The 27,020-nt window shown below is 36.4% G+C and overlaps 1 protein-coding gene across 17 annotated transcripts in view; it reads right to left on the reverse strand.

The window, feature by feature from the left end:
• MBNL1 (muscleblind like splicing regulator 1) overlaps positions 1-14,944 on the reverse strand; it is a 170,510-nt gene extending 155,566 nt beyond the window's left edge. For 5 of the 17 annotated variants that reach the window (XM_087725359.1, XM_087725360.1, XM_087725365.1 and 2 more), the window contains exons 1-2: positions 14,688-14,942; positions 14,457-14,550 (exon numbers count right to left, since the gene is read on the reverse strand). The gene's annotated coding sequence lies outside the window, so the exon portion shown is untranslated. Of the gene's footprint in view, positions 1-14,456; positions 14,551-14,687 lie in introns of all 17 variants that reach the window. The other 12 variants (XM_087725370.1, XM_087725355.1, XM_087725371.1 and 9 more) reach the window with 7 other exon arrangements.
• Between the last annotated feature and the right edge of the window lie 12,076 nt (positions 14,945-27,020).

The following is a 27,020-nucleotide window of genomic DNA, read 5'->3' on the forward strand; positions in this document are numbered from 1 at the left end:
GGAATCTGAATTGTTCTTTCTAGCTCTATATGTATCAACGACTGTCAACCACAAGATACAGAAAACTTGTTCTTTACTGCCCCAAACATTTAATGAAAATTCCTAATGATAAAAGCTGTTTGACACTAGAATAGATTGCCTTGTATTTAAGCAGAAACTGGAGATCCATCGTGACCCGTCAAAAGCGCGGACGCCAAAAGCGCGATCGACAAAATCGCGCCTTTGACGTCATCACAGCGCGACGAAAAAGATCGAAAAATTCAAATAAAAATTAATAAAAATTAAATTAAAGCAAGCCGATTCACATAAAGGTAAGGGTTAGGGTTAGGGTTAGGGTTAGGGTAAGGGTAAGGGTTAGGGTTAGCTTTAGAGCGTTAGCGTTAGCGTTAGGGTTAGGATAAGGGTTAGCGTTACGTTTTTCGTTACTTTAACGGTTAGGTTTAGGGTTAGGGTTAGGGTTAGGTTAAGAGTTAGGGTTAGGGTTAGGTTTAGGGTTAGGTTTGGGGGGGTTAGGGGAAGGTTTTAGCTTTATTTTTACATTTTTTCGATCTTTTTCGTTGCGCTGTGATGACGTCACAGCGCGCTTTTGTCGAGCGCGATTTTGTCCTACGCGCTTTTGTGGTGGAACCGAGATCCATCTGTCAGAGAAGATGGAATTCCATTTTTCTTTGAATAAATTATATTACTATAAAATATTTTATATTTTTTTCTTTTGAATGTCCTTAATTAAATGAATAGCTTTCATGTGTAATCAGATTTAATTTAATACTATACACCCAGTGGCCCATTGGGTCATTATTTTAAAGATATTTACTTATCTAAATATGAAAACAAAATGATCATGGGTAGGCAAAAAAGTAGTGGTAACAAATTTCCAATTGAGTTTATTTGTGGGAAGCTTGCAGGGAGCATCAGAAATATTTCTTTCATCCCTCTCTTCCATAATACAGAATAACAAAGTTGGAAGAGAATTTGGAGGCCTTCTAATCTAACCCCTTGCTCAAGCAGGAGATCCTATACAATTCTGGACAAATGACTGTCCAATCTCTTCTTAAACTCTCCAGCGATGGTGTATCTACAACTTCTGGAGGCAAATCATTCCACTGCTTCTTATAGTCAAGAAATTTTTCCTAGGTTCTAGGTTGGATCTATCTGTCCTTCATTAAGTTTCAATCTGTACTTTTTGTCCTGCTCTTTGGTGCTTTTCTCCCTTCTTTCCCCTTTCCTTCTGTCCCCAGCAGACAGGTAGGTAACTGCTGCTGGGTAGGGAAGGGAGCAAAGGATTGTAAGACTGGCTGGGAAACTGTCACAGAATGTCGAGAATGAAGATCATGTGACCTTATCACAGCACAGCAGCCACAATGTTTTCAAATTTCATTCTCTTGGCAACATGGGGTCTGTATTTTGGGTTTTATAAGTTGAGGTTCCTACATTCAAAAACAATTGCCCTATGGTGCACCATTTTGCCAAGTTAAAAGTCATGACAATAAGAATGTTTGTAGTAAGTTTGTGTGTGTATACACACACACACACACACACACCTTGAGATATGTAAAATACATGGATTGAAAGGTTTCCTATCTTCCACCATTCAATATTAGGATGACATAAGCTGTCTATATTATTTTCTGGTTTACAAGTTTCAAACCAACGCAGCAATACTATGAATCTTGTCAAGTTGAAGTCATTATGCAATTCATCCTGTCAAAGAATTTTGCATGATTTCAGGGATCTCTTGCCGCTCCTGCTTACCAATAGGAAAGTACATTACTTCATGAAGTAATTTTAAAGAAGTATTTCACTTTAACATCAATACACACATACACACACAAGCACCCACACACAAACACATCCTTTTTCAGGATGAGTGATATGTAAATAACTAAATGTACTAGTTATGACAGAATTAACTTGTTAAATGAAGCCTACCCCAAGCCAGAGAAAATATTCTGTCCCCCTTTTTCCTACTTCTTAAGGTCCTTTAACTTTCCCTAATTGTAACATTTAACACTTTGGTACTTTCTCTATTAGTATAAGATGATTAAATTATTATGATTTCTAATTGTAATGTTGTGTTTGTAGTCCTTGCTTTGCTATTGTTTAACCACTTATGTATTTATAATAGAATTTCAAATTTTGTGATACCTTAAAAATAGCATAAAAATAAAATGTCCTTTTTTGCCAACGAGCTATTTCTAAAGATTTATGATCTAAAATATTAATTTATATTAAAAAATCCTAACCATAAGTCTTTTGGCATTTTATAAAATGAACTGAAAGTTGATATAACAATATCTAATGCAGTTCTACTGTAGAAGTTAACAGACTTGATTTTGTAAATTGTCTGCATATCAGAATAGCTGAGGGCCACTCCAAACGTATCAAAATATCTTGAGGGTATATATAAATATATCATTTTTGTTAATCACCCTCCTTTTAAATCAGGATTAAGCAAAGGGTTGATCAGTATCTTCTCTACATACATCTATACATATTTTGCAGATAGCTACAATCTAAAAACTTTTCACCCACCCATCTACACATTTTCTAATTTAGAATACTAGATTAACAGTTAGATGCACAGTAGATTGATAGTAATCCATAAAGTGGCCAAGGTTCAGACAAAACTCAATGGCTGACAAAGACGATGACAAGCTATATTTTGCACTACATATTATAGTCATTCCAATCTAGTATGAGTGAAGTGGTCAAGACAATTGACTTATTCCGAGCTAGTAATTTTTAAATGTGTCTCACTGTTACCAGTAGTAAGTATTAGATTGGTCGCTTAGTAAAATTGTAAACTAATTCTAGAAATTCCATGAGCCTAACATTTGTGTAGGTCTATTTTAAAATCTCAAGTTAGGATTTTAGCTTCAATACAACTTTGTATGGCAGTTTTAGACATTAGAATATGTGATATAATTAATATTTAAGCATATCCAAAACCAGAATTCATAATAATTTTTGCCACATTTGGGTTTTTTTTTAACCATATAAGAACTATAAATTTATTAGAAACTGAAAAAATGTCAGGTAATCATAGAGTATAAGGCTTAAATTCACTCTCAAAATACATTAACAATTCTTCCTTCACCTGACGGTCTTCAGTTATATTGAGCAAATACTCCCCAAATTGCAAGCTGGTATGGTTACGATCGCCATATCTCACTATCTTTGGAAGAACTCAAATTGAGAGAGATTGTTGGGGAGACCATACATTTAGAGGACCAAGTCAACCACTTACTCTTGTACATCTTGAAATCATAAAGTCTTGCCTTCAGGTGGATTTCATTGGCTGTTTTGTTGGTTAAAATAACCTGGATTATTTATTCTGGATAAAGAACAATAAATAATGAAGATGGCAACAATTGCACTATAGGTAGCCCTTGACTTACAACCACAATTGAGCCCAAATTTCTGTTGCTAATTGAGACAATTGCTAAGTGAATTTTGCCCCATTTTATATCTTTCTTGCCACAATTAAGTGAATCACTGCAGTTGTTAAGTTAGTAACGTGGTCGTTAAGTGAATCTGGCTTCCCCACAGACTTTGCTTGTCAGAAGGTAGCAAAAGGTGATCATATGACCCTAGGATATTGCAACAATCCTAAATATGAATCAGGTACCAAGAGTCTGAATTCTGATCATGTGACCAGAGGGACATTGTAATGGTCATGTGAAAAATTGTCACTTTTATCATGTCGTTGAACTTCAAATGATCACTATATGAACTGTTGTAAATCTGTTTACAACTGTTGTAAATCAAGGGCATTTTTTCTGTACAAAGATAATTTACCCTACTTTGTAGGTAGGGGAGGAGTGTATAGTATATTTACCAGGTAAGTACATAAAGACAAGTATGTGGGAGAGCCATCAATTTAGTTTATCTACAAACCTGAATCTTCACTGTTTTCTTAACTAAATCTCCTAAATCTTTTAATGGTGCATTAGTCTCTTCTTTTCCCCTGCTGAGTGTCCTCTTTTCCAATTTCCTGTCAACTGAGTTAGTATAATTAGCAACTGTTTGATCATATTTTATACCAGTCAGTTTAGGTAATATTTTAAATTAGTCATTTCTAAATTAAAACAGTTCTTCTTCTACTTCCTTCAAGAAACACAATGTGTATCTCTGTCAAAAAGTTTTATTCTATTTTGGTCTGTCATTGGAAGAACACCAAGAGAAGGACAATAGGGCTTATTTTGTTAAAGCTTACATTAAAAATAAAAAAAATGAGGAGTACAGCAAAGTGCTTCCTTTCATCATCAAGAAAAGTGCAAGCATTAAACTTCTGTATTAATGGAAATAATTTATTTTTCATGATGAAATGAACTGTTTATTAGTAAAAATGGTGGACACAGTTCTCTTTCCTCTTGCCAACAAACAGCTGGAGCTCTTCAATGTTTTTATGAGTGTCAATGTTAACCTTTAATAACAATCCTTTTTCTTTTTTCTAAGCGTTTGTTTTTGAAGGCATTTGTTGAATGTTTTATATACATAGACAAATTTTAAATACTATATACAAAGAAAAGCATTTGGCTAAATTGATGCTAAATAACCTGTTCTGGTTAAATACAAATTCAACTTAAGGAATTTAGATTTTCTAGACTCAGGAATAAGCCCAGTCAATTGGTTTCATGTTCAGGTTTTCGTGCATTCTTACCTAAGATACCACCTTTTTCTAATGAACTCTCCCTCTGATCTGAATAAAGGAACACATGCTGAGCGTTCTCACTTAGCACAACATATGACAAGAGCAAGCCCAAAAGCAGATGTCCTCAACAGAGGCCTCCCTCCTATGGAATAGCTTATAACCTAAAGCAAGGCTCACGCAGACATACCCCTTACAATTTGCAGAAGCCCCTTGAGATTGATCCTGAAGTTAGTGTAGAACAATCAACCAATGGAAGAGAAGTTGCCTTCAGAAGTTGTGGTAACTTCATCACTGGAATCTTTCAAGAAGAGATTGGACTGCCATCTGTCAGAAATGGTGTAGAATTCCCTGCTTGGGCAGGGGGTTGGACTAGATGACCTACAAGATCCCTTCCAACTCTGTTAATCTAATCTATATTAATATAGTTATCCATTGGTTATATTATTATATGACTATTAACATATAGTAAAGTATCTAGAGTCTAGGTTTTGCTTTATCTTGTTCTTGTATTTATTTATTAATTTTTGTTTGTGAGCTATGAGGACACAATTTACTGATGGATTGAAACACGTTTACAGAATTGAACTTGGCTGTTCAGTTTCATAGTGTTTTGGGAAGACACAAATGGCCAAAATTCTATCTGCCTGTTCTGGCTACGGTAATTGAATTTTTTGTGTACACAAATGCTATCTTTCCAAGCTTATATGTGGTTAGAAATGATTTTAAATTATTTCCATGTCACTTTTCCAGTGATCAATACTGTATGATATCTTGGACTAGTGATAATATCTCTGTGTAGTGGTTATCCTGAATTCTAGACGACTTAACAAGCAGCAAACATGGAAGCTTTTGTGTTTATTGACAGAGCAATAATGTTGAAGACAAGAAAACCATTAAGGGCAGGCCCAGCAATATGCATTCTTGTCTGTCTGAAGTCCATAGTCATAAATGAAGAAAATAATCTGTTTAATGAGAGTATGATTTCCCTCTAGCTTACATGAAATGCTCATTTGCAATGAAACCATATATAGTATGTGTGTATGTATGTGTGTATGTATGTATATGTATATATGTATATATGTATATATGTATGTGTATATATATGTGTGTGTGTGTGTATAATATACAACCATTTCTGCTACATGTAGCTTATACTAGATGATAGCTCTTATGCAAAAAAGTCAGCATCTAATTATTAACAAATTATTAACAAATGAGTAACAATGCAACTTCTCTGAAGGTTACAGAATTTAATTTGGTTTTATCATTTGATATTGTTTGCCACCCTGAGTCCCTCCTGGAGAAGGGCGGCATACAAATAAACCAAAACTAAACTAAACTAACTAAACTAAAACATGTTTGCACATTCAAAACACTGTTCAGTGTCTCATACTAATTTCTGAGTTATGCCAAATACACTGAAATTACACAATTTTTGTTGAATTAATAAAAACTAAATTCTTTGTAGAAATAAATTGAATATTGAAGCACTTGTTTTATATAAACACTTTTATAAATGTACCTACTTTTTTCTAGTCAAATGAATGCAGAGTAGATTCAAGAATGCATGACATCCTTATCAAACCTTTTTAAGATCAGTTCATCACAGGATTACTGAGAACATTCAGGATATGTTTAGAATATTTTATTTATCTTTCAGGGGGGGGGAATTTGGGAGAACACTCCCAATGTTGACATTACTTTGTCAGATCTATGCTTGTCATGTGACTAATTACTTTGTTATCCTCAATAAGCTAAACAAACAATACTTTAAGTATATTTACCTTCTGGCACATGAAGTTTGAAATTTTAAAACAAAATGTCTTTACACACAGCTCCGAAAATATGTTTTAAAATAAAACAGTGTTTTTCTAATGTAGCACAGATTCATTTTTCTCATTAAATAGGAACAAGTATAATAACATCTCATTTGCTTATATGGATACTCTTTGGTTTTAAGACTTTTGTAGAAAACAGATCATGCTTTAGGTTTTATTTATTTTCTATTTATTTAATGTACTGCACATGTCACTGTCAAGCGGCTCTGGAAGGCTTACAATATAAAAGCACAATATAAAAATGATAATATTAAAACATTAAAAACCTTCCACATTAAGAATTAAAAGATTAAAATTAATCAAGACTAGATAAAAAGGACTAACACAAAAAACGGGATGGAGGTAAGATCATCTCCTCATCTCCTAACCTAATGTGAAGTGGAACAATCCCATCAGATCCCCAAGCCAATATTTTTGCAGAAATATTGGAACATTCAAAAAGGTTTACAAACTTTTAAGCACCAATATATATTGATGACATTTAGCTGAACAGGGCCATTCTCATGCCATGGAAATCCCGGGGCGGTGCCAGGAGGCAGTCTGGCTATAGGAGGGGCAAAATAAACTCAACTTGTAATTCTCCACAAATGAGTAAATATTCAGGAAGTTTAATACCAGTAATTGTTCCTGTAGTTCCCACTGAATTTAGTTGATGCATGATTTGCTGGTTCTTCTGGATTTATAACTAACTGCTCTTTAAAAGCCATGGCTCGAGGTGGTTTATTTATAATCAACTTCTATATTGCCCATGTTGCCAAGGCGACTCTAGGTGGCTTAAAGCTATATAATTAAAACATGATATAAACATTAAAACAATAAACAAAAATCATGCACTATAATTCAATTAAATGTCAATTAACCAAGAAAAGAAGGGAACAAAGGGCGCAAAGCAGGCTATGATAGTCATTGTCGTAATGCGGCAGTCATTAATTTTATTACATTCATATGCCACCCTCTCATTGATAAGGCAGCCCCGGTGGAGCTCTAAGGCACTTTTTTCCCTGCTGTCATAACTTCAAACCATCACAAACAATGTGTGGTCATTGAGAGAGAACTACCTATAATCAAAAGACATGGATGATGAGATAGCAGACCTTCTCCATGGCTGCTCTCAGCTTCTGAATTCACCTGCGCATATTTTCAGAGCATGCAGAACATCACTGCTGTTTTATTTCTCCAAGCTTTGAACTAATTAAATGTTAATCATGTGAATAACTGATTTATTATTGTTGCTGCTTATATACAGTTTAGCATGTTGTTATCCAGCCCAGTTTTTTAAAAAAATTGGATCAGTTATGAAAATTATAAGATAAATAGAAATAAACGTACATGCTGTTTGTCAAAACATTGAACATAACAGATAAATATTAAGAACATACACCAAAATACAAACTTAGAATTTACAATCTTTACAGATGGAAATCCAATCCAGGAACCATATGTGAAATCCAGAGCTGTTTTAAGATAATTTCAAAAAAGTTTGCATATGACACAATAGGGTTATACACCAATCCAAATTTGAAGGGCCTAAGAATCAGAAAGGGTGTACTTATAGCATATTGCTCTTTAAATCAACCCAGTTACACAAAGCCTATGAATATTGCTGCAAATTCTTTTGAGCATGATAAGACAACTGGAAAGTTACAAACATATCCTTAAAAACTTAATTATTACAGTTTCATAACTGACTTCATTTTTCAAGCAAAGAATTTGAACTGTCAAGGGGAAATTTATATCCGATATATATTATTAAATTATGTGTGATAGATACTTTATAATGGAAATTCAAAATTTGGTTAAATGTTCATAGTCCCAATTGAATTAAATGAATTCATTACAACTGAATGCTTGAAAAAGAAGTAATATAACCCTTTCACTTTTGGACATGCAAAAGGGCTGACATTAGTATCCACATATATGCCAGCATCTATCAATGTCTCTGAGTTGGCAGACATTCACAAATTGCCAGCATACATATGTGAACACTAAAACTTTATTATGAAGCATTCACTAGGAGTTCTGTAGCAAACACATAGAACAACAAGCAATGGACACTTTAAAGCCAGATAAGAAAAATGAAGTCTTATTTGGATAATTATTGCTACAGTAAAAATTGCACTACAGCTCTAAATATTTTGTATGAGAAAGAACTGCTCACACCTAATACTCATATATGATCCTATTCTTTGGCCCTAATAAAGATTTTATTTTATTTGATTACGTGCAGTGTGGTGGGATTCACTTACCTTCCCTACTGGTTCGCAAATGTGAGTACACATGGCGTGTCTCCGCATGCACAGTGCCCTCGTGTTACAGCGGGATGGGTGGGCAGAGCCTCCCACAGCTGCCGCTACCGGTTCGCCCGAACCAGAAAGAACCAACTGAATACCACCTCTGATCTCATGTAACCCTCAAGAGTGTCTTCTCAGCACATAATGATCACAAGGCTTCTGGTTTTTCTTATTCTATAATGCTGTGCTTGGTCAATATGTGACATTTAGATATGTTTGTATGGGCTCTGCGATTTCACATGCAGTCTTTAGTGACATAAATGAGAAATATTGTTCCAGGCTTTAATGGAGCACATTCTAACAACTTCTTGAGCATTTAAAGGGCAGTCACATTCCAAATTGCTAGAATTCCTGCAAGGAAACTATTTATTTTGTCACATTATTCACTCTTTAAGAAAGTAATTGTTTTAACTTTACAAGGAAAACCAGGAAGGCAGAAACCAGTTCCTGTCTATCACTTAAAGAACAAATCCAGGAAAAATAGGGACAGAATTATGTTTTGGTAAATGTGGCTGAAACAGCTTAAATATTTATCAATATTCTTTGTAAAAAAAAATGGCAGAATTTTAACAATCTCCGGTACCACAAATAGCACACCTTAGAAAACAATTGGTAGTTCTCTAGAAAACAGGCCAAAGTACAAAAAGCTCATCTTGTAAAATGACTGCTTACCTTTAAAATGCTACATAATTCTTTTATTTACTGTAAAGGTCATATTTTAATCTTCACAAATACATAGAAATAATGTATAGTATTGGATTTCTAGCAATCATAAATATTTTTAATAACAAATATTTTAAAGCTTGTATCTGTTACTATTCTTGTGTTTGTTTCTCCTTATTTTCAGAATGACAGTAATTGACAACTAAATAACACATCTAACTGGCACTAACACAGAGTTGTGAACATCAGGAGGTGTTAAGGCCTATCCTGCAAATTACTGGGCTTCCCTACCTCCTGCATTGTCCATTACCTCTCTGTTAAAATTTGCAACTAAAGATTGTACATAAAACCAAATGTATATTTGTACTTGAAGCCTAGATAAATCCTCCTAATTCTTAGTGCCAAGAAGGAAGTAGTGCAGCTTGCTTTATTTAAAACTCCTTGCAGTGTTTTCTGTCCATCTCTTCTGGGAATCTCAAATTTCAATCCATAATCTGTGACATTTCTCAGCAACCCAAAATAGTTGCTTTTCAGTCAGGCTGTAATTAATTAATGCTGTTTCAGAAGATGTCTTCTAAATCCTAAAAACTAATGACTGTGTATGTGATCATTTGTACTTTGGGGGCAAAGTTACAAACTTTAAAGCACATACGGTAAATTGTCTAAGAGCTACTATATCTATAAAGGAATTTTAATTTGCTCCCAACTCATCTTGCAGAACTGAAGAAACTTTAAGCACTTCCAAAATAAGGTTGAAGAACTTTGTGTTTCTGATACGATTCCACCCATCCTGTCACATGCTATCTAAATTATATCATTCAAAATGTTATTAAATAAACTTTCTATAGATTAGGCCAAACCAAAAGTAGTTCTCAATCAATAGCATATTGAATAGAATGACTGAGTTCACACATCACACAAATCTTGATGTGGTTCATTTACATCATGAGAGAACCACCAGATTTATGACTTCACAATTGTAAAGACTCAGATAACTGTGGTCTATTTAATAAACCATAGTTAACTTGTGGCTTATTATGCTAATGAAAAGGAAAACATTTTAAGGACTATCTCATAAAGAAATCCACTGCCCAAGATCAGATACACCAACAATATAATTTTTGCTTTGTAATTTAAAAGAAAAGCATTTTCTTCTGGCAACTGAGTATTTTTGTTACTTAGTAGCCATACATGCTACAAATAAATAAGACAATGCGCCAAAGTTACATTGTACAATGGGATTTCAAAAAAAAATTTATCCAGATATATACTTTAAACAAGGGCTATTTAACAATTGTATGTTAAAAAATACTAACCAGAAGTAACACACAAACACACAGACACAAAATGCACTTTGATTTTAATAACAAGTAGTGGGAAAATGGGATCTTTCAAAACTACTTTATTATAACATATGTTTAAATGAAAACAAACATCCCAATATCATAAAATATATGAACTACGATTTAGAATTTTTGAAAGTGAATTTTGAATCCTGATCAATAAATATTTTTCCAACATATATAAAATTCCAGCAGTTAATAGGTAAGCCAAATATATGACTCAGAATTTAGGGATCCTGTTACTTCTCCAGTTTTAAAGTCATAGGCTGATGACACAAGCTACCTAGCCAAGGGCAAATCATGTTTAGTTCCTTAACATATTGATGCAAAGAAGATGATCTTATCACATAATTCGTTGTGGCCTCTATAACAGCTTTGTGAATTCCTTTTCAAACAACCTGCTCAGGATACAAGATCTTCAAGATCTCAAACTTAAAACAGTAGTTTTGCATAGCAGCACAGTATGGCCCTATACTTTATACCTTTAACAATTCAAGAACTGGTTAGCTATGAATGCTTAAATTTGCTATATTAAAAAAAAGTTTTAAGGTAATAATGGTGGTTTGCCACTTTTATAATATATCAGGAACTTGAGCTTTCCCAACTTCCTTCTTTATGTCAATCTTTTCCTAAGTAATTAAGATGTTCAATAGTTCTAAAGAAGCTTCAAAGATTAATATATATAACTCAATATACTCAACTAGAAAAGTCAAGATAGTATACAGATCAAAGATCAGGCCTCTTTTCTCCCATAAATTAGCCAGGAACATATCCCTGCATATCTTGTATAATTTTGATTTTTGCTTTGCATTCCTGAACCTAAAAACCTAGCACTACACATTTTGTAAACGTTTTAATTAGTTTTCTTCCTATTGTATATCAAGAAGCAATGTTCAGGATCAGATGTTACAACACAACACAACCTTAACTGGTACAAATGCAGTTCCTCCTCCTCTCCCTCCCCCCCCCTGCAGATCTCACACAGACACTTTTTGAACTAAATAATAAGGACAGGTTTCTGAAAACTTTAAACTAATGTACACTAGTTACAATTACAAAACGTTTCTTATTTCTCTTTGTCTAAATTCAAAACCCAATTTCAAATTATCAATAAATAGTGGTTAGTGAATATAATTAATCCAAGCTAAATAGCATTACAGTATGGCATATATAAATCACAATTAGAGCCAACAACCAAGAAACGAAGGAAATAATAGAAGCTCAGGGGAAAGAAAAATGAGAAAAGAAAAAGAAGGCAGACTCACTCTTAGCTATCGGGCAATGATGTAGCAACTGCAGTGTGATGTCTAGACTAGGCCAATGTTACCCTATTAGTTTTGTTTCATAAAGAACTAGGTTTTTAATCTGATATTTCTCTGGAAGTACTTAATATTTGATTGGTGCAACAAAGTAAACAGCATGTATTCTACTGGATAATTAATTACATTATCTGCTGACAATTAATATACCTATCATTCACCTTTTTCTTTCTTTCCCCCAGATTCTTGCTGTCACTTTTGACCTATCTTAAGATTCCTAATCACTGACAGATGCCCCAGCTAAATTTGAAACATTTTGTCTTTCTCCTATAGGTCTACTGGATATTGGCCAGGTCTAACAAATCATTTATGATAACAGTGCAACTCTACAACAAAAATAAATACTATTTACCAAATCTTTACAAAAAGAACCCACTGAATTCAATTAGACTTATTACAAATATACAGGATTGCTGCTTTACACTGCTTCAAAATCAGATTTGCATTATTTTTAATATATACTACATAGCAGTAGCAAGAATACTTCCCTTTTTGAAAGCTGCAGGCTCTGTCTACCTCTGCTAAGTCTCCCCCTGAAGAGCTTTTCTCTAATCCTCTTTAGTCATGGTGGTCAATGGCTCATTTTGCAACAGGACTGCACAGACTCCTTTCCAGCCCATTGAAAACTCTATAAACAATATGTCCCTTGACACCTGAGCAATCCAAATAGGACCATTTAACATAGCAACCATTAACCAATTAGGTTCACTTTTGTCTTGTTCTGTTTTAATACATATTCAAAGTCTTAGCGGCTTAACTTTTTTGTGCCTCAAAGGGTTCCCTAGCTTTTGAAAATTCTGACAGCTCCTCTTTGCCCATCTGGGACTGGCAGTGTTACATATTTGGACACAGACGTCCAGACAGTATAACCATTCAATAAACATGTTTGTTTATGTATCTATCAAATGTATATTCATCGCTGAAATTATTTACCCGTAAAAACTGATGGTATAAGTCTTTATGTTTCTATACATAGCCACAAACATTTGCAAATTATCCTTTTGAGCAGAAGGCTTACATGTTTCCATACAATCCAAACTGAATACTACAGCTAAACAGATGCATTCAAAGGGGAGGGGAACCCCTTTAACTTTTTTCCCTTGGGAGTTTTGTTCATGTTAACTAAAACCAAATGCCTGTAACAGCTCACTTGAGAATTCAGAAGCTCTGGGTAAACAGCAAGTGAGCTGGCTTTTTTAACCTTAACTGTGCCAGTTATCTACTTTGCAGACGCCACCATACACTGCACCACATCCTGGAAAGAAACCTAAATCATCACGTTTTCACCTCCCCCCCCGCACACACACACTAAGTACATTTCTAGTAAAAGCCAGACAGTTTATATGCACCCCCTCCCCAGTCGATCAAAATACAAGCAAATCCTTAGCACTTGCATATATAATGTAGAGCTCTCCAGTGCCCATGAACCTGGGCAAATCCCTCGGGATGCCAAATTATAGTGCTCTCCATATAAGGAAGTACAACTAAACATGTCACATGTTAATCTAAATGCGGTAGGCAATGTGTCAGCCTCCCCCCCTTCCCCCCAAAAAATGGACTCCCACTTTACAGCACACTTTGAATATTTTTTTCCCTTCTCCAACAAGCAAAAAAAAAAAAATTAGAGAGGAATCGCGCTTCTAATTTTTGCTAGGGGAAGTAAAGGCTTTGGGCTCGGAGGGGCGGCTGCAATATGGAGCGCTATGATACGCGAGGCCTGTCAAAGTCAAGTGTCCTATACCCCGACAGCCAAGCGGAGCGGCGTCGGATCTAAAATAAGGGACACGCAGCACGCCAAGTTCAGGAGTAACATAAGCCCGAAGCAAAGGTCAACGAGGGAAGGGGGCCTTTTTCGTACACCTGCTTAGCCTCGGCGTTTGGGCGCGAGTGTGTCTGTGTGTGTGTTTGTGCGTGCGTGCAGATTGCAAAACTGCACGACCCTGCAAAGCAGCAGGACTCTCTCTCACACACACACACACACAACACACAAACCGCGTACCCGCGGCAAGAGAGGAAGCGGCGGCTGGAGGCAGAACTGCAACTGCGACCTTCTGCCTTTCGTTTTCTTTTCTTTTTTTTAAGCACGACGGGGGACGCGAGAAGAAATCCTTAAAAACTGTGGCAGGGGACCTCCAGTTCCCGCCGCCGTCGCCCCCCAAGCTCGCTTCCTCCGGCCCGGGACGTGGACGAAAAAAAACCCAGGCGGCTGCTATAGGCGACTCCGATCTAAAGCGCAGCCCAATCGAAACCTAAAGCATTGCTGGCTCTCTCGCTCTCTTCCCTCCCCCCACCCCCACCCTCAGCCTTTCCCCGCCAGTCTTGATCGACAAGAAGGAAAGGCTTCTTACCTCTCAACATTTTTTTCAGAGGCAACCATCAGATCTCGGACGGGTCGACCAAGGCATTTTTGGGGGTATTCGGGAAAGGACGACCCTCCCAAACCTTGTTTTTTTTTTGTTGGTAAAAAAAAAAGAAAAAGAAAAGCGTAAATAAATAGAAGCAAAACAAGCACTGGGGGAAAAGGTGGGGGGGAGGGACAGAAAAGGGGAGGGGGGAAGAAGATGGGACGCGCCACTCGCCTTGTCACAGCGGCATTCTCGTCGCCCTAAAACCTCCGGCAGCTGCAGTGCAAAAAAGACTGTCGCCGACGGCTGTGCAGGGCACGCTCTTATCTGAAGTGCCGAGTTTCCGCTGCTGCCTGCGCCGCCCCTCCCCCATCCAGCAAGCTCTTAACCAGGAAGCAACTGGGCGTACGACTGCAAGAATGCAAAAGGGAGGAAGGAAGGGAGGGAAATATAAAATAAAATAAAATTACACGGTGGACATAATACGCGGGGAGGTTAGGCGGGGGCGCGCACAGAGCCCCGCGCGCCCTCCCGCTCGCCCCCGCGCGCGCACAGACACACACGCGAAGCGTCTGCCGCGCGCTGCTTGCCTCCCCCCCCCCCTTTTTGGGTGTCTGGGTCTCTGTATGTGTGTGTGCGTATATGTGCGCTTGTCCGTGCAAACAAGGTTTGGAAGTGGGGACCAGTCGGGGGGAGGATGGGGAACCCGGGGGCCGATGGGGGAGGGGGGGTCTGAGAGTGGAAAAAGCGAACGCCGAGCAGCCGCCGAAAAGCGCGCTCGGGGGATCCCCTTCAAACGCTCGCCTTGGTATCTCCCAAGTCGATTTGTACAACTTGAGTGGTAAAAGAGGAACAGAGCGAGCGAGAGGGAAAGCAGGCACGCACGTAGGCACGCACGCACCACATCCCTCTCTCCATCACTTTCCTCCCTCCTCTTTTTCTCCCCCCCCCCGGGGAGGGGGGGTCGTAGTGTAAATGCGGCGGGTATATAAAAAGTCTCTTTCGGTGGAGCGTTTCTGGAAGGGGGGAGGATAATGGGTGCCGCTCTTGCTGCAAAGTGGAGGCGCCGGATGGCATCCCACCCACAGACTTTGCAGCACTAACTGTAAAAAACTACTTAACATTCAAGGCACCTTGCAAATTCGCTCGATCATCAGATGACATCTATAGCTTGTTCGGTTCTTTTTAAACACTGCGCATTTTGTGCTTCTCCTTTTTAAGCCCTGAGAATTTTAGGTCTCCCGGTTCTATTGGAGCCAGTCCAAGGGTGCCATACGCGGGAGGAGGGTGGAGTAATGATGGGTGCAGAAGAGAAGCCCTGTTCCTAGATCTGAATTCTCTCCCCGTTCAGACAGATAACGGTTCTGGTAGCTCACTAAGGTAAAAAGACAGTTTGCCTTGAGTTCACATATCTAGATACTTACCGGATTTAACTCAAGTACCGACAAGGGGCTGACAGAAAGTAAAACACACAATTCAGCTGTTTTGGTCTGTAAACAGTAGGCCCCAAACCTATTTTTATCAGGTGAAATGTATTTTTTTTTTAAAAAGGAAAGTATGCATTATTTGAGTCTCCACCTACAGCTTGCGGTAAAGCAATCCAAGAACAGGAGAGAAACTCATTTATCAGAAGTTCTGATGAGCAAGAGAATCATGATGGTGTCCTCCTATTTTTTTCCATGCATTGGTGCCCACTCAAGTGTGCCCCTATTTATATATTATTAGCCAAAGACAGTCTTGGAACATTACCACATCAACATCAGGTTTGAAACTATTAAATACTGTTCACAAAATGCTAGTATCAGACATGCTTTAAGCTGAATGTGCATTCCTGCCAATATTAGATTTTTTTCATTTGCATTGGAGAGAGAAGACAATTGAAATGCTGACATGGGATTTCATTTGTGAAGGTGGCATTAGATACCCTGGGCTAGCACTTGTGCAAAAAGGTTCTTGTGCAAATCATTCAGCAGGGTACTTAATGACTGTGCATTGATCCTTTTGAAGTTTTGAGATGTGTAGAAAAAAAGTATAAGAGCCCACACTAAAGGGAAGATATCAGTGCTATTGACCCTCTCGTCTGCACCAATTAGGTACTGATAAATTGTGTGGATGCATTCCTTTATTAGGAGGGAATGCTAGAAATAAACTGAAATCTCTCTTGTCTCAGATAGAATAGTCTTATTACCAATTTATTTACACAGTAGAAATGGTTACTTTCCACAGATAATAAAGTACTATCTTAATCCACCAGTCCATATAAAGCAATTGGCCATTTCATGCCAAAAGTTATGCTATTATCTATACAATACCTCTTGCCAAAAGTCATCTGAGGAAACAGGACAAAGAGCACCTTAGATTCAGCTTCTCACCAAAAACAGGTATCTTGTAGTATCAAAGCTAACTTCTGCAGTTTGGTTGCAGTTTGTGTGCTGGGTAGACACTGTGCGTTTGTGAGTGCTTGTGTAATCCCATAATAGTCATTTTAACATAACTAGAATCTTACCCAACTGCCAGCTAAGTCTTGCAAAAAAAACAGCAACCCCTAAATGGGGCCCTGATGCTGCAATCATCTTCTGCCTTATCCAGCAAACTTTTGTCAATATAACCACTAGATTCTCTCTACCAGGTCAAAGCAACATATAAGAATTTTTTTAATGTTTCCATTTATTTGTTGATTGTACCTTTGTTGATTTCATCAATTTTTTTTTGGGGGGGGGGGGTATATGTTTAAGCCTGATTAAAAAGTGTGGTGATAAAATATGTAGATCTTTGTGTATTCATTTGATGTCTTGGACCATTTGTGAAAGCCATTTTCTTGAGTAAAATCCTTGTCCTTGAACTGAAACTACAAATAATGTTAATCATTCTTCACTAGGTGAAGAAGTGATAATCTGAAGTGGAAGTAATGTCATTTAAAAATGAAAATGCATTTGGAGAAACTACAATCCTACTCGCAACAAAAAATAAGATACAACTATATGTTACAATATAAATTGTACATTGTAAACTAATAACTAAAATTTCCTTACATATTACAAACTAAGATATTACATCACAATGTCTTAGTAACAGTCTGAGATAGGGATTTAGTGCAGCATTGCAGAGCATTAAAATATTTAAAATGCATGTCTGACAATACTTTTATTGCAACCCAAAGGTCACATAATTAGAAGTGAGGTTTTTTTTTTAACCAATAAGAGAATTGCTTAACTATGCATTTTCCTCTTTTATTTTGTTTTGATTGTTTCTATGTGTTACCATTTTTGCTTTCTTTATAAAATGACCACCCAACTGGAAGCTGAACAGGCAATCAACTAAAATACTACCAGGTCATTCTTTATAATATGTGGAACTGCTTAAGGGATGTTATTGAACCAAGACAAGATTGTACATGTGGAAATCATTAGCCAAGATCAGTTTCTGAGGAGCTAGAAAAAGACTACTGTACCGACCTGTTTAATGTTTTTAAAACAGGCTTTAGTCAGTGTCCTAAATTTATAAGTAGCGAAAAATATATTCAATCAGAAGCAGCTGTAAAGTACTTTTATACTTTTGAGTATCTGTGTAGTAACTTTCAACTATCATTTGGTTCCCACTTATGGAGTGAGTTTGAAGGGTCACAGAGGCAAGTATTTTATGTAAGAGTTCCTGTTTTGTGAACAGCTTTCTCCTTACTAAACAAAGAGAACCCCATTCATATGTCCTTCCAAAAGATGTTTTAGAAGGCTTTAAGGGATTGATTGATATTAGAGTAACATGTGGGTTATTGTCATATAAATTGTTTGCATTTAAAATAGCTTTTTACTAATACTTGCATTGTGAAGTTGCTACCATTGCTCTGTCTGATATACACTACTGGAGTCATTCAGAATAAAGCAATTATCTTCATAACTTAAACATAATTAAGCTTTATGAAATGTTTGAAATACTATTAATATTGTTAATAATATGTGATGCAAGCTGTATTAGCTTGTAGTCGCAGCCTCATGTCGCAATATATAATATGTGAACAAGTGAATATCTATTTTATGGCAGAACTAGATGTAGTTTCTAAAACAAATTACAAAAGTCCATACATACTTCTAATGTATAAGTAGTGCTTGGACTCATTCCTCTAGGAAATCTCTATTTCAGCCTGATGAAAAGCAAGTATTGTTTAAAAGCAAGATACAAAGAAATCCAATAGGAGTGAGATATTCTTTCTCTACATCGACATTGAACATAAGTAGGAAAAGCAATTCTGCACTCATTGTTCCCATCTCTCAACATTTTAGTAACTAATAAAATAGTAATTTGCCATCAGATTTTAAGCTGTGTGGAAGAAATAGCAACAGTCTAGTAGTAAGGGTCCTTATATGGATCACAACAATCTAATAGTAAGGGTCGTTGTGTGGAACACAACCTCACTGGTTCATCCACTGATAATTAGTTATTGATGATTGAACATGCTGTTCATGACAGTCTTTATAAATAAAACAGTCTTTCATGTTAACTGTTTCATGAGATAAGCCATGGCATGATTACAAAAATCCAAATGTGCCTATTGGCCCAGAAAATGGGTCCCATTTGTGATCTAGCCCATTTGTTAGAGGTTCATATAGCTTTACTGTTTCATTCTCTTTGTCCTCTTTATAAAGCATCCTTCTCATAGGCCAAGACAGATATTTCTTTCCATCCGCTTGAACAACCTGTACCATGAGTGATGCTAATAAAGCGTTAGGAAAAAGAAATAAAGAGGAGAACACTGGTGAGCTTTTATTTTCCTATTAAATATTTTCTATAGTTTTGCAGAATAAGAAGCATTTCGCTATTGCAAATTTAAGTTCCTGTTTTTAAACAGAAGGAAGCTGTTACCATCTTGAAAAAAAGTGAAGGTCATATTTGGGACTGAAACAAATTCTTCATATATCATACTAAGCAAAGGAAAGAAATAAAAAACGTATATTGTCATGAAGTTGACCTTGCATTTAATTGTGCAGGGACCGATTCCACTGTCATCAAAATATTATATAAAAGGCTGGAAAATAAATATTACTTTATCAATGATGCATGAATGAGCCATAAATTATAAAGCTACACATACACACGCACATGCACACACACACTACCTATACCAATTGCTATAACATTTAATAAGTTTGTGTAGCCTTCAGAAGCTTTCAATTATAAACCATAGATGCTAGCTTTCGTCAGAGCTTCTGTAAAAGTACAGAGCTCCTATAATAGAACTTAAGGAAGTTCTATTACCCTGTCAGCTTAATACTAAGCAATAATATAAGGAGAACACTCAGCTGTTTTTTTAAAAAAATGTACAGTGCTTTGGCCCCAGTCCAAAATTACGTATATGAAGAAACACAGTTTAAAATTCTAGCTGTCAATTGCTTAGGATAGGAACAGAATGCCGTGGATAATACACTATATATCAGAAGATGTGGGTTATGGTTTGCTTCATGCAGTCTGAATCATAGCAGAAAGAGAAATAATGAAGTCAGGGGTACTTTCTAACTTACATTCTACCAGCAAATGACCTAAACTGCACTTTTGTAATGACTTGTTACCACAATGCAAATAATACTGCATTGGGTTATTTAAAGAGGCATCTTTGTTCCTATGAGATTTATTAGATTTATATGCATTGAGTTCACATGCTGAGAACCACTTTAGTGTGAGATATAAACTCAAAAAGATCTTAGCTGGGGTAGGCTGTAAATGTATGTGTGTTTGTGAGGGAGGGAGGGAAGGAAGGAGAAAGAGAGAGAGAAAGAGGTAATAAGCTTCTGCTCTCTGTATAATTTGAAAGAGTATCTTTCTTTTTCTCCTTAGCTGAAGAAACAAATATTGATGTAGAATACTCAGCAACAGCTCTAGTATGCAATACTTACACAAATCATTCAAAGGCTCTTAGGAGGGAGGGAAGGAGGGAGGGAGGGAAGGAAGAAAGAAGGAAGGTCTGAGAAGACACTTGGAGCTGCTTTCATTTATTTATTTTATGAAAGTTATTCAAATTCTACATATCAGTATGAAAAAGTAATCATTCATTCCAATTCAATTAGAGGCATAGCAAAGACTATGAGATTACTAATTCTTCTCTTCACAGGGAGGTTTTTACCACATGGATTCTAGGGGCACATCATGTCCTATTCAAAAGAAATTTTTGAAGATCTTCATGAAAAACTTATTAACTTAAAATTTTTATCAAGTCATTTCTAAAGCCCTGGGGATATACTAATCAATGGTTAGAGACTTAACATTGAAATGAAGAAGTGTGATGGCACTAAATCCTTTTTCTCAGAATGAATATTCTGTTAAAATCCCTCCAATGACGCAAATTAAAATTATCCAGAAAGTCACAAAAATGCCTCTACTACATCCAAGGATTGGCAGATCTCTATCAGCTAATGTATTGTGTTCATGATTCTAGCATCAGACAAATGCTACATAAAAATGAGATTCACAAGAAAATAACAATACACAATCATTATTCCCTAAAAGAAAAACTGGTGTCCCTATCAAACTTGCACCTACATTCAGTATTTTGGCATGGCCAAGTTAAGTCCAAAACCCATAAAACTATTACAAGATCTGAAATGAGTATGTTGGTTCATACTGGTAGATCTTCAAATATTACTGAGTTAAAGTAATATTGAGGAGTTAAGCAAAATTCCTACACAAAAATCAATAGACCATTCATTAATGAATTACAGAAAAAAATTGTTTAAATTCTTTCAGTTAAAGGATGTCTCCATTGGTGTTTTTCAAACTTGGCAACTTTAAGATGCAAGGACTTCAGCTCCCAGAATTTGGGCTGGGGAATTCTAGAGCTTGAAGTTCACACATTTTAAAACTGCTAAGTTTGAAAAATGCTGGCCTAAATCAAAGGGGACATTACTTTTTCCACATGGGCATATTACATTACTTTGTTGATGAAACGCAAGAAACAAACACAAAAGTTCCATTACTTGTTCATTCAAAGTCCTTTTATGTTATCGCTACTGACTAAAAGAAATAGTTTTACAGAAGGATATCACTGCTTTAAATTCTGTTACTCAGGAAAATAGTCCTTATTCATTGCTGACCCCCACCTCCTGAACTCAGAATGTTAAAATTACTTTTTTCTGCTTGCTTCCTCCTCAGCCAAGTATCACATAGCTTACTTCCTAGAATTCAAAAATGCATCCAAACTTTTAATATCTTATTAAAATATTGTATTCCTTCACTTTATTATACCAAAGTCATGAGCTTAACTCTCTTTTCAACAGCAGCCTTTTCTCTACAAAGGAACTGTAACGACAGTGCAGTTCCTGATGTATGAAATTTGGATTTCTCCACTTCCTCTCAAGCAATTGTTTCCAAATATTCCACGAAGTTTCCTGATAACGTTTGGGTGAGAAAAACTTCAGATGACTCTTTGGTCAAGGTTTAGAATATTTTTCAGAAAGGCCTTGGTACTGGTAGGTTTTTGTGAGATACAGAATTTATTCTGAATCCTGTGCAACAGAATGAAGGCTGAATTATTATATAAATTCCATTTTACTAAGGAAGGTATTCTGTGTTTTTAAATCATTTTTAACTATATTGTTCTATATCAACAAGTAACATTTTAAAGAACTCTACATTGTTTTCCCACTGCTCAGTTTATGTTATATAGTAATTTGCTTTACAATAATATCATCAGCTCTTTGTTAGTGTAAACCACTTGAAATTGTCGGCTGTGTAGGAGAGATAAACTTAATTGCTAAAGATAGTTGATTCTGTACAGAATGAACTTTTGGCTCTGCCTCTTATGTCCCTTTTTATTAAACTGTAGCGGTCTCCACATTACCAGTCTTATTACCTCTGGCTACACTTTTAAGAATTTAAACTTTAGGAAATTCAAAATAACCTATTCAGTATAATAATAAAAACAAAATTTTTCATGCTACTTGTAGTATAGCTCCATTAAAAATTCTGGATTTGATTTTTTTAAAAACACAATTGCTTATTTTTAAAATGTGGTTTTAACTTCTGTATCTCTGAAGAGAAAACAAGACTTTGTACAGTAAATCATCTCTGAAAGAACCATAAAAGTGCTGCTGCCTTTTATCTATTAAAATGCCTTCTGTACGTTAAAAATGCCAAAATGAATGTTAAGAGCTACCTTAACATTTATTTCTTCTCTAAAATTTGCAAACAGACTCTCAGTCTGTATCATAAATTTTCCAATTTCTCTTGAGCAATCTGTTGAAATAGAGGAGCTGCACAAGCACAGAATTGTGTAGAAAAAGAAGCAACTTTCTTGGATATAAAAAACAACAACAAGCAACCTGTTCTGTTTTAGAAAAGCATTTAAAATAGCAATAAAAGTTAAGGTCTGTGATGTAATTTTTCATGCATAAACTTCCATAATATACATTTATTTCTAAGCTCTGTTGTTATACAAGTGTCTCAATAAGACATTGATAAAATTGGTTTCCCCAACTCCTTGTTAAAATATTGCAAGTCACTGTTCTGATAAACAGATACTGTAGACAAACCATTGAGCTTTAGGATTGCATTGATTCATGTCCTGAATTTATGCTTCAAGCAGTTAAAACAATGAACAGTTAGTTTCAAAATCTTATAGTTTTTCAAACCTTTGCCTCTCTGAGGCTGAAAAGCTTTAATACAAGACATAAATTTACTCTCAGCATAAAAGTGTGTATGTGTCTAGAGTGTTTGTATGCTTTATTCTGTCTCAAACTCTTAATTTGCTGCTAAATCTACAGGGAATAATTTGGATAATGGTTACCTTAAACCCCTGTCTATAGCATTGTCTATAGGGAATTCATTATCTTTCTGCAGGGGTAAACTTTAGCAGCATAGATCTTAAAATCTGTTACCAAAATAAAATGCTAAATAAGCAAAATATAATGCATCTATTTAAAAAGACATTGCATTTATATTCCTCTGGGTGACTTATAGTGATCTTTCTGGACAGATAGGGTTAAAAAGTAGTGACTAGCCCCACAGTCTTCCGCTGAGCACCACGAGCAAGTGGAGAGTTGATCAACCAGTTTATAGTTGAAATTCAAACTTTTAGTAAAGGCTCTGAATTCTGCATGCATTGTTTGTTGTTACAAGCCCCTTGAGCACCTCAGTTGAATAATGAAAATTTCTACCTAGGTAAAATTGGAAAATAAGATATAAATACTGAGTACATAGAAAATCGACAAAGGTGGAATCACTCATTGTTGCCAATAGCATTCTCTCACACCATGACAGTTCCACTAGTCCAGAACTTGGGGGAACTCTTGATCTGTGTCATTTATTTCAACGTTGCAAATGCAGATTTTAAAATATTACATGTCTTATTGCTCCATTGAATTTTCCTACTATTCTATGGTTTGTTTGTTTTCTCTCCACCCTCCCCCATCTATCTCTTTCCACATCTTTCTCTTCCTCCCTCCTTCCCTCCCCCCTCTCTCGTTGTGCAATTTTGAGCACTAATCAGTACAACATAGAGAATTACTTATTGAAGTCAGATTATTTGTCCATCTGCAATAACCCCCTTGGAATTCTTTTTCTCAACTATCATCCCTTGAGATTATTCTGTCCAGGCTACCAGATGTTGGTGGCACTTTGCTGAAAAATCAACAGTGCTATTTCCTGCCATTTTGAGGAAGGAAACACATGAGCACTGGAATGCAGGCAAGCTGTAGCATAGCGTAAAAAGATGAAGAAAAAAAACTATCACCAAAAAGTTTAGAAAACAAAAACCTTGAAATCTTGGCTTTGCTGATGTTTGCAGCATGGCTTCCCCTACTTTGAACTATCTATTGTGTCTGGGTCATCCATCAATAATACTAAGTATAGTCCTTAGCATTAAAAATGTTCTCCAATTGGCCATTACTGAATACTTTCACCATCCACAGATCTCAAGACTCCCCTGTAATTTAAGTCTGTTTAGAAAGATTCTAACCTCTAGGTTAACAGAGAGGAAATGTGCATTTCCAGCCATGTGTCACAATTTCAATTAACTGAAGATGCCTATAATCTCCACTATCAATGGCCAATCCTTTAAACTTGCTCAAATAGCATTAAATGGCAGCACTTAACCTATCTTGGTGGAAAATAGCTCAGGAAAGCTGGATCTGATTATTATTTGGACTTGATTAATACTTAGGACCAGGGCTCTAAGTTGGACTGGGAAATCAAAAATACCTCCTAAAAGAAAGCTATGGAATAATAACTCTTAGGCCAAGCAAACAACATGGATGTCTACATGAAATCAACAAGAACAGCTCAACGGAAAGAGACTGCTTTATATTGGATGTTGGGCTCCTGCCCTTCTTCATCATTGTTGCCCATATAAGAGCAAAGCACAGCTTATTAATATCCTCCTGAAGAGGCATTACTCATTTGATCTTGTACTGCTCCTTCTTTTTCTTAATGTTAATAAGACTAGAATAAAATGTTTTCCTTATTAGTATTCTGCCATGGGAGCAGAATTCAAAACAGTGATAAATTAGAATAACTGAATGATAGCCAGCATGTCCACATAACAAGTTCTCCCCAGCAACCAACAGCTGTGAGCCAAAAGGTACTATAGGCAGACCAGCTTTCCTGGGGAAAATTGAGAAAGAAGGAAGAGACCGTCAGCTTCTTGTATCTTAAAAGGGTTTTAGTTTTAAGAAAAACTGATGTGAGGATGTAGCCTAAGACGTAGTTTGAATTCTAAGCATGCAGGCATGTGTGCAAACCCAGACATACACAAAATCAGTAAAAAGGTTTGCCATTATTTTCAAATCTTTCAAATTCAGCAGGTGTTCAAGGAAAAGACATGCCTGTGAATCTTACAAGCAACTTTCTTGCCTTATGTTGAAATTTTTGGCTCTTTCAAACTTCATTTAATGAACCCAAAATATTAATTTCATCGAAGAAAGACAAGCTTCAACATTTACATGCTGAGAGATAAACAATGTCTGCTGCTTCCTTTCTTACAAAGGCATGCAAGTATATAAATAGCATTGCAAAATTATAGCTATTCCTTGCTCTGTAGCAGGAATTTTGCCTGAAAATAGACTTCTTCTCCTGTGAGTAATTTGATATGCACATTTGATCTGGCTCAGTTTTTGTATAAATATATGTGCACTCAGATCCCTGATAATAGCATTACACCTGATAGCAGTTCACATTAACAATTCCTTATCTTTTACCATTGTTTTTCAAATAACAGCCTTCCTTTTGGGGGCCAAAGTGGATGAGATGCTTGATGATTTAGGACTGGATCTCTGGAGAGCTTTTATTTGAAAGAAGTGTGAAATAATACAGTCTTCTCCCAATCTGAAGTCCTTTGATTATGTTGAAATACAATTCCCTTTATCTTCATAATAGACCGTCTGGCCTATATCAGTGTGAGTTAGGCTGTTATAAACACGTTCTTCTGAATACATAGTAATAGGAATAGCAGTTAGACTTATATACCGTTTCATAGGGCTTTCAGCCCTCTCTAAGCGGTTTACAGAGTCAGCATATTGCTCCTCATTTTACCCACTTCAGAAGGATGGAAGGCTGAGTCAACCCTGAGCCGGTGAGATTTGAACAGCCGAACTACAGAACTGCAGTCAGCTGAAGTAGCCTGCAGTGCTGCATTTAACCACTGCGCCACCTCGGCTCTACATAGATAAGGTGAGGAGAAAAATTTACCTATTTCTGTAGTCCCTTTTCCTAACCTAAATGCCTGCCTTTTGTTTCAAGCCGGAAACTCATACATTTTGCTATGCAAGCTTTCTACTCCAGAATTAAGAGAATCTCAAACACAAGACACAGCTGTTTAGAACACATCTCACATAACTAAGGAGGTTTTAAAAAATGCAGGTTGGAATATATAAATACACTGTAAATGAAAGACTTCTTCTGTGCATTGTGGTTAAATATTAACTGGGATTGGGAATAGATAGGCAGCTACCATTGAGCAAGGCTGACTGGACAATTTCCCTTTATATCAATCTGTCTTGGCTGACTCTTCAGATCTTCCAAGGATGTTCCTATGAAACTCCTGATTCCTTCCACTACCCTATCCATTGTCTTTTGATTCTTCTGTTTCCCACAATTCTGCTGTAGGAAGTTAGCACCCACCCCTCTCCTATAAAAATGAAATATCCTGGGAAATATTGAAAAGGCAGAAGATTATATTTCCCTGGATCAGAAATGGAAAAACATGTTTTTAGGTAGGAAACAGACTCACTCTTAATAGTCCCCCCATTTGTCAATGGGACATTAAAATGCCTGAGCCATTCTATTCTACATAACAAAGATCTTCCCCTTCAGCTCCAGGGTGATGGGATTAAGGCATGATAGTATTAGCCTTTTACCCATCTCACCATAGGACACCTGGGAAAAAGCAATGCTCAACCAAGCTTGGGACTCAAAAGACACACAACTTACAAAGTTAGCTATGACTCCCCCACCCCTGGGAGTCTGACAACCAGTCAGAATACATTTCTAACACAGGAACAGGAAACAGAGAGGTGGGGCTGAACAGAGAGTATAAAAACCAGGAACTCTTAGCAAGCCCCCTTTTTTCTCTTCTTCATCCAACATCTT

Source organism: Thamnophis sirtalis, unplaced genomic scaffold (genome assembly GCF_051295495.1).
Source record: "Thamnophis sirtalis isolate CommonGarterSnake01/CBP01778 unplaced genomic scaffold, rThaSir2_p1.2 scaffold_11, whole genome shotgun sequence".
Classification (NCBI taxonomy): domain Eukaryota; kingdom Metazoa; phylum Chordata; class Lepidosauria; order Squamata; family Natricidae; genus Thamnophis; species Thamnophis sirtalis.